Raw genomic sequence first — 9,460 nt, forward strand, 5'->3', positions numbered from 1 at the left:
GATGCTTTTGAAGTTTTATACACTTATGATACAATAAATCGACAAAAAGATATTTTCACATACAACTATTGCTCAAAATTGTTTCTAACTGTGGCGTTTAGAATTTTATTTCTGGCCGCTCAATATAATATCCCTTTAAAGATTAAAAGATATAGTAAGTTTGTTATTTGAAGGTTCAAAAATGGTTTGCACTTTCAAACAGTAAGTACTTTTACTAAATTCCATAATCACTTTGTTAAGTTTTGAATGAAGTGGCTTGATATTTGAAAATATAAACTTATACTTCAGTAGGGGGTGCAAAAATAGTTTACCGAATAGTGAACCCAATTCACAACTATGTTAGAGAAATCTCCATATCAAGGGGATTCAAAAACACAAGTTTATATGTTACATATATAAATGCTATATATTAATTGAGAAAATAGAGCACATCAAAAGTTCTACAATTGACTGATCGAATCAAACAAAAAGGAGAAACTAAGCTTGATAAAGAATACTTACAACTTAGCGGAAATGATTGTGAAACTGAGAATCCAAGACGACAGGTGAATTGAGAGTTAGTGTAGTCGGAGACAATCTTTAAAATAGGATTAAAATGAAAAGTATTTAGAAGAAGTATTGATAGTGAATGTGGGAAAAATTATAGAAAGAAAAAACTGAATAGTGGTGCGAGTTTCTGTATTTTAGGGAGGTGGGGAGTTTAGCGGGAAAAGTTTTTACCTTTTTTTCTCTTCTTTTCAATTTTTTTTTAATACTGTCAAATCTAATGAATTCTTCCAATTTTCATTTGACGCATTTGTACAATTCTTTTAAGATTTTTTTTATATTCACCACAAATTAAGCAAAAAACAAAACCCAATCTTTAAACTGATAAATTAAAATACTAAAAATGTAATAAAATGCAGGAATTGGAGCAAGTACCAAAATCTACAACAAGCTTAGTACCTCAGCAAAAACAAGCAACATATGCAATGGTTAATTGAACAAAAGAGGGGTGAATGGGATGAAGAACTACCAAGCAACATGATGTGAGTCTTTCTATAGATCTGAGATGCAGTCCATGAGTTGTGATACTCTTGAAAGATTAAAGACCAAATTTTCTCTAAGAAATACTCCATATATGAAATCGCAGCAGTTTATTAGAGCTTGAGATGAAAACTTAGGCGATTTGTAGTTTGATCTGCTCCACTCTTCAGAGGAGATATATCATTGATATGTAGTGGACCTTAGAAAACATATCAGTAAAAAGTTTGCAAGTTCGATCTAGCTAAGCTTAGAAAATTCTGGAGGAAATTTGGTCTTGTTCATTCAGCTTAGAGAATCAAGTGTGCTGATAGTTGTTTCTAGTTAATTCCGCCTTTGTTGTTCTTTTTGGACATCTATTCTTGTTTTTTTTCTTTCTATATTATTTAATAAAATTACCTCTACTACGTTAAATTATATGTTAAGTGGTCTTTTAAAAAATGTAAGGATTAAAACATAAGTAAAATATGTTTCGTACTATTTTTTATCCTAATTTATTTGTTATAGTTAATTTAATTGGATTCGAATGAGTGAGATCCAACATGGATATAATGTTAATAATATTGAATTATTTTTGTAACAGCTTGTATCCAAAAGAGGGCCAAAAACCAGTTTCCAAAAAATTGCAAGTGCAAACCCACGTCGGCCACCCACGGCCCGTGGAAGGGACCACAGACCATAGGTGTGGTCCATGGTTGGGCTGCCTAGAAAGTGGTCTGCGGGCCAAGAACCACAACCGGTGGTCAGGGTCCGTGGTTCGAAGCCCCAAAATCATAGTCTCTGACCACCATTGACGGTCCACCAGGACGGACCGTAGGTCAGACCACGGTTCGTCAAATGGGTCTGTCGGTGGCAGTTGTCTGTTTTTTTTAGGGGCGATTGGATCTCTTCCTAATCAATTAGTTCCTATACTACATCATTTTACCCTTTACTAAGACCCCTATATAAGTATTTCAACCCACAAATTATCCCATTTACTTCATTCTTCCAAATTCACAAAAGAAGAACTCTCAAATAATTTAATCTCTAGAAACTTGAAGAAGAAAATTTATCCTAGGGTTTCAAGTCAAGGGTTCAATTCCTCCATTGAATGCTAGCTTTTGGATTCAAGGTATGATAGTTTTCATCCATGGGGTTCCCAAATTCTCTATTTCTAAAGGTAGAATTCCCCAATCAAGTTAGGGTTTTCTTCAATTACAATGGGTTCTTTTGATTATTGATTTATATGATAGAATTATGATCTATTATGCTTGAATTGATTATACATGATGATTTCCCCATGAACCTATGAAATCCCCCATGTTTTCAATTTGTGAATCATATGATGAAGGAGTTTGAGTATAAAGCAAGTGTTTTATGAAATAAATCATGTATTGCAAGCTTTACATGTATTTATCCATATCTAACCTTTTCCAAGAGTTGATGATTGAAACTGGGTTATGAACCTCAAGAGGTAAAGTATGGACTTATGCATTTTCTTATGAAATCTATGCAAATGTTTTAAGGGTGCTTTGAGAGTAAAGTACCATTGATGTTGTTGTTGTTGTGTTGTTGAAAGGACATTCTCATAAATATATAACTAGCATGATGTGAAAGGTTTTCTCACATATAAAGTATTCTTAGGTTGAAATGCTTTCTCACCTAATTGAATCAAAGAGTAACAGCTATCCTAATGAACTAGCTTGGTTTTGTCATCCAAGGGCACCTTTCCATGATTAATGAAGTCAAGTAAGAAATGACTATTATGTGGGATTTATGCTTAGCACCGAGTGGATATTGATGATGAGATGGAAGCTCTCCCGTAGTAGAGCTCGAGTTTGTAGAAGCAATCTCATGAGATGGAAGCTCCCCCGTTAGTACTTGCTAGGTTTCTAGTAGCAATCTCCTTATCCCTTAATTATGTGCCCCCATATGCTTATTAGCTAGTGGATCCACTTAACCTAGAAGTTCATGGTTCTACCTTAGCAAGTAGGACAACCCTTTTCGGTGTGGGAGACACCAGGGGATCATGTTATAGTTCACATGGTCTCTATGTCAGTTAAGGTTAATTCTCCACAAGCAATAATGAACTAAGGTTACTTCAAGAAGTATCTCACATGAGTTCAAAGGTTTTAAAGATTAAGTTAGCTCTCATTGACCATGATTTTATGACTTATGTTTTATAACTCTTTTATATCATGTTTATCTTGGTCAATTGCATGTCATAAAATGAAATGTCCCTTTTAGCATTTTTTAAAATGTTTTATGCATGGCTATAATACTTGGTACATTGTTTTGTATTAATGCATATTGTTGCATACATTTTACCCAAATGTAGGGTCTGGCGAATAGGTTTCCGAGTCGCGTGACTAGTAGTTGAGTTTGTGATTTCCCGAGCTTTGGTGAGGCCTCATGCTTCGAGGATGGAGTTATTATTTTCAGTTTCTTTCATGTATTTATATTTTGGACATGATGTATGTGCTAGGCCCAATTTCATTCTATTGTATTAGTTGGCTATGATGAGACAAGTTATTAGACTTCTAATTTTCGTTATTAAATGTTTTGGACTTGGACTATTGTTTTACTCTTAGTGTTCTATTTCTTATGTTATGTGAACTAAGTGGCTTGTATGGAGTTCTTCGGGGTTCGACATGCCATGTTACATCTAGGGGGTACTCTGGGTCGTGAGAAACTTCGTATCGGAGAACAAGGTTTAGAATGGTCCTAGGTTATCTCATAAGTCACATCTAGTAGGTCTTGTTCATGAGTGTCAAGCGCACCACATTTATGAATGAGAGGCTACAAGATGGGTATGAAACTCAAATTCTTTCATTACTCTTAACTCATATGATAGAGTTTAACTCTATAAAGTCTCTCTCCTAATCCTTATCCTATGTTCTTCAGGATATGGCTACCCGAAGAGCTTATGCTAGAGGAATGCGAGGGAAAATAAGGAACAATGAGCTCCTCCCCAAGCACCTCAAGTTTCTGCCTTTGGCCGAGCAATTGTAGAATGCAGAGTTTAGGGCTGCTTTTCAAGTGTTGGCTCAAGCGGTGATGGCCCAAGAAAATAAGGGAGGTTGTGGTTCCCATGAATCCAAATGTGGGAACGACAGCTTCAAGAGTGAGGAACTTCACAAGGATGGATCCTCCAGAGTTTCATGGTTCTTAAGTTGAGAAAGATCCTCAAGAATTTATTGATGAGGTCTATAATGTTTTGATGATCATGGGAGTTACGCCGGTGGAAAAAGCGGAGTTGGCCTCTTATCAACTAAAATGAGTTCCTCAAATATAGTATAATCAATAGAAAAAAGGGAGACCAAAAGATGTTGGTCCTCTTGATTGGGAGAAATTTAAAGCCACTTTTCTTGATAGGTTTTTTCTCCTTGAGATGAGGGAAGCCAAGGTGCTTGAGTTCATTAACCTCCGACAACGGAGTATGAGTGTGAGGGAGTATGCTTTAAAGTTTATTCTATTATCGAAATAAGCTCCAACAAAGATTGCAGATTCAAGGGCTAGAATGAGTAAGTTTGTTTTGAGTGTGTCCGAAATGGTAGTTGAAGAGTGTCGAACCGCCATACTCATTCATGACATGGACATCTCTCGTCTCATGGTACATGCAAAACAATTTAAGGAGGAAAAACATAAGGAAAAGTCTAGAGAGGTAAAGAGGACTAAGACCGGTGATGGTAATTTCTCTCATGCAAAGTCCGATGGACCAGGTCGTCCTAGATTCCAACAAAAGTTTTTTGGCCGAGATTCCTCTAATGCTCCTCCAAATTTCAACCAAGATAGTGTGTCTAACCTTAAGCCTCAAGGAGGTAATGGTAGTGGATCTTCGTTGTCTAGTCTACTTGTACTAGATGTGGAAGGAAGCACGATGGTAAGTGCCTAGCCGGCATGGGTGGTTGTAATAAAATTGGTCACAAAATAAGGGATTGCCTAATGGTTACGGCTAAAGGAAGAGAGGGCAAGCAAGCTCCTCCTAGTGGTTCGGGTTCTAATGCTCGTAAGCAAATATGTATATATGCACTTCAGACTCGTGGGGAACGACAGAGTTCTCCCGATGTGGTTATCGGTACGTTGGAAGTTTTTCAACTAGATTTATATGCATGATCCCGGTGCTACTTTGTCTTTTGTGACGCCATATGTGGCTATGAGTTTTGATGTACTACCCAATGTGTTGTTAGAACCTTTTTATGTCTCTACTCTTATTGGTGATTCTATTGTGGCTAAGAGGGTCTATAGAAAGTGTCTCGTCTCCTTGTCCCATAGAGTTACTCTTGTTGACTTGGTAGAGCTTGATATGCCAGATTTTGATGTTATCTTGGGTATGGATTGGCGGCACTCTCGTTATGCTTCTATTGATTGTAGAACTCGTGTAGTCAAGTTTCAGTTTCCAAATGAGCCTATCCTACAGTGGAAATGGGGAAATTATATGCCTAAGGATCAATTTAATTGTCTCTTGTCTTAAAGCTTAAAAGATGATTTCCAAGGGTTTCATTGACTATCTAGTTAGGGTGAGGGATGTAGATTCTGAAACCCCTTCTCTTGAGTGGGTCCCGATTGTAAATGAGTTTCCGAAAGTATTTCCAGATGACTTACCTGGTATTCCTCCCGAGCCGTAAATAGACTTCGGTATTGACCTTCTCCCAAATACACAACCTATTTCAATTCCTCCTTACCGTATGGCTCCGACAAAACTTATGTAGTTAAAAGAACAATTGAAAGATCTGTTGGACAAAGGTTCCATCTGATCGAGTATCTCTCCATGGGGTGATCCGGTTTTGTTCGTTAGAAAGAAGAATGGTTCTCTTCGTATGTGTATTGACTATCGTCAGTTGAACAAGGTGACTATTAAGAATAAGTATCCTCTTCCAAGGATAGATGATTTATTTGACCAACTTCAAGGGGAAAGTTATTTCTCTAAGATTGATCTTTGATCGGGCTATCACCAATTAAGGGTGAGGGAAAATGACATTCTGAAGACCGGTTTTCGAACTCGGTATAGTCATTATGAGCTCCTAGTAATACTGTTTGGTTTGACTAATGCTCCGGCGGAGTTTATGGACTTGATGAGTAGAGTGTTTAGACAATACCTCGACATGTTTGTGATTGTGTTTATTGATGATATTTTGATCTACTCGAGAAGTGAGAATGAGCATATTGATCATTTGAGGATCGTGTTGCAAATTCCAAATTATAAACAAGTTTTAGCAAAGTTTAGCAAATGAGAATTTTAACCAAGGTCCGTAGCTTTCCGTGGTCATGTTGTTTCAAGTAAGGTTATTGAGGTAGATCCTAAGAAGACAGATCTGGTCAAAAGTTGGCCTAGACTTCTAACTCCTTCGGATATTAGTAGTTTCTTGGGTTTGGCCGGTTATTATAAGAAGTTTGTTGCAGTATTTTTTGCAATTGCCTCTCCTTTGACGACTTTGACTCAAAAGAAGGCTAAGTTCATATGGTTTGAATTATGTGAAAAGAGTTTTCAAGAGTTGAAAGATAGATTTACTTCCTCTCCGGTGTTGACCTTACAAGAAGGGACGGATCACTTTATGGTTTATTGTGATACTTCAAGAATTGGGCTAGGATGTGTGCTTATGCAAAATGGGAAAGTTATTGACTATGCCTCAAGGCAACTTAAAGTTCATGAAAAGAATTATCCTACCCATGACCTTGAACAAGCGGTAGTTGTTTTTGCCTTAAAGATTTGGAGGCATTATTTATATGGTGTGCATGTAGATATGTTTACCGACGACAAGAGTTTGCAATATGTGTTCAATCAAAAAGATTTGAATCGTCGCCAAACAAGGTGTCTTTTGAATTATTAAAAGATTATGACATGAGTATTCTTTATCACCCCATTAAAGCTAATGTGGTAGAGGATTCTCTTAGTCGATTGTCTATTGGTAGTGTTTCCCATATTGAAGAAGAAAAGAAAGAGTTGGTTCGAGATATTGATAGATTGGCTCTATTACCTGTTCAATTGGTGGACTCCATCAAGGGTTCTGTTATGGTTCACAATAGTTTTGAATCGTCTTTCGTGGCGGATGGAAAAGCCAAGCAAGGTCTTGATCCATTTTTTGTAGAATTGAAAGAAGTGATTCTTAAGAAATCTGTTGAGGATTTCTCCCAAGGGGGAGATGGTGTACTTAGATACCAAGGTGATTTGTGTGTTCCAAATGTTGATGACTTAAGGGAACAGATCATCGCAGAAGCCCATAGTTTGCGGTATTCCATTCACCCGAGAGCCACCAAGATGTACCGTGATTTATGGGAGGTCTATTGGTGGAATGGGATGAAGAAAGATATTGCGGGATTTGTGGCAAAGTGTCAAAATTTCCAACAAGTAAAGGCTGAGCATCAGAAACCGGGAGGTTTATCCCAAGATATTAGCATTCCTACTTGGAAGTGGGAAGAATTGAATATGGACTTTATTGTTAGTTTGCCTCGCACCAGTCGACAAAATGACTCTATTTGGGAGATAGTAGATCAGATGACAAAATCAGTTCATTTCCTTCCCATCAAGGTTTCTTATTCGGCAGAGGACTATGCCAAGTCATACTTAAGAGAAATGGTAAGGTTTTATTGAGTGTCTTTGTCCATTATTTCCGATCGTGGTACCCAATTCACTTCTCAGTTGTCATTCCAAAAGGGTCTTGCCACTAACATTAAGTTTAGAACGGCCTTTCATCCCCAAATCGATGGGAAAGAGGAGCGTACTATCCAAACTTTGGAGGATATGTTAAGGGCTTGTATGATTAATTTTAAGGGTAATTGGGATGACCGTTTGCCATTGATTGAGTTTGCTTATAATAATATCTATCACTTGAGTATTGATATGGCTCCATTTGAGGCCTTATATGGTAGGAGGTTTAGATCTCCTATATGTTGGTTTGAGGTGGGTGAAGTTTCCCTAATAGGTCCAGATTTGGTACATGACGGTATAGAGAAAGTGCGACTTATTAGAGAAAGGTTGAAAAAGGCTCAAAGTCAGCAAAAGTCATATGCCGATGTGAGAAAGAGAGATCGTGAGTTTGACCTTCATGATTGAGTTTACTTGAAAATCTCACCCATGAAGGGTGTAATGAGGTTTGGTAAGAAAGGGAAGCTTAGTCCATGATATGTAGGCCCATATCAGATTTTGAGGCATATTGGTAAGGTTGCTTATGAGCTAGATTTTCCAAATGAGTTGGCATCGATGCATCTAGTTTTCCATGTCTCTATGTTGAAGAAATGTGTTGGTAAGCCAACATCCATAGTTTCCTTAGAAGGGTTGGGAGTTGATGAAAGCCTTTCTTATGAGGTATTTCCTATTGAGATTTTAGATCGGCAAGTCAAAAACTTGAGAAATAAAGAAGTAGCTTTCGTGAAAGTATTGTGGAGGAATCAGTTAGTTGAGGGTTCTACTTGGGAGGCCGAGGCCGATATGATGTCCCGATATCCTCATCTCTTTCCTTCTACTCCTACTATAGCTTGAGGTAATGAGCTCCTCTTGATTTGACCTTTGTTTTGGAGCCATGTGCTTTTATGTGTTTCCATGATTTCCTTATGTTATGCATGTTCATGAAAACTTGTGTTTTGAAAGAAAATGAGTTTATCTGATTGAGTTTCCTCATGTTGTTGTGCATTGAGTATGAGTTGCCTATGAACATCATGAGATGAATTCATGAACATGCTTTAGCTATGCTTTATGAGAGTGAATTGCATATAGGCTCCATGAGATTGTGTTGAGCATGCTTTAGCCTTGGAGAACGTAGTTCCTTCTTGAACATGAGAAATTTTGAAAATTCATGCATACTAGGTTGTTAGATGTAGTTCCTACTTCCTTATAATGCATTTGAGTTTGTTTAGCTTGGAATTGATGTTTCCTCCTTGTATATGTGCATTGCATGCATGATGGGCTGTTAGAGTTAGTTTCACTCCTCTTGTGATGTTTTGAGAACATCCTAGCTTGGAATCAATAGTTCCTCCTTGGTTGTATGCATTGCATTGTAGGTTGGGTTGTTAGTTCCTGTCATAACCCAGGGGTATACCCTAGAAGTAACATGGCGTACCTGACCCCGAAGGGGTCTCATAAAAGCCCTTAGCATATCATGAACATAAGATAATAGAAAAGTGCGGAAAATTTAAAACTTTTTACAATCGAAGTCATTTTCATAAAAGCAAGCGGAAGTTTTTCTATACTTTGTCTCAAACCATCTAATACAACTTTAGAGTAAAACTCTTGGGACACAGCCCATACAATAGTCTCAAAAACATGAAATAAAGACATAAAGGAAATGGTGGGTTTTGTCCTCGAAGCTAGGAGGACTCACCAAGATCTTCAACTCGTTAGCTTCTTAGAAACCTAGCTTCAAGATAGCACTCAAGTCTCCAAACCCTACATTTGATTAGAATGTAGGCAAAGTATGCATTAGTACAAAATGTACTAAATATGTTAGCTAGCATAATCATA

Source organism: Solanum tuberosum, unplaced genomic scaffold (genome assembly GCF_000226075.1).
Source record: "Solanum tuberosum cultivar DM 1-3 516 R44 unplaced genomic scaffold, SolTub_3.0 scf00170, whole genome shotgun sequence".
NCBI lineage: Eukaryota > Viridiplantae > Streptophyta > Magnoliopsida > Solanales > Solanaceae > Solanum > Solanum tuberosum.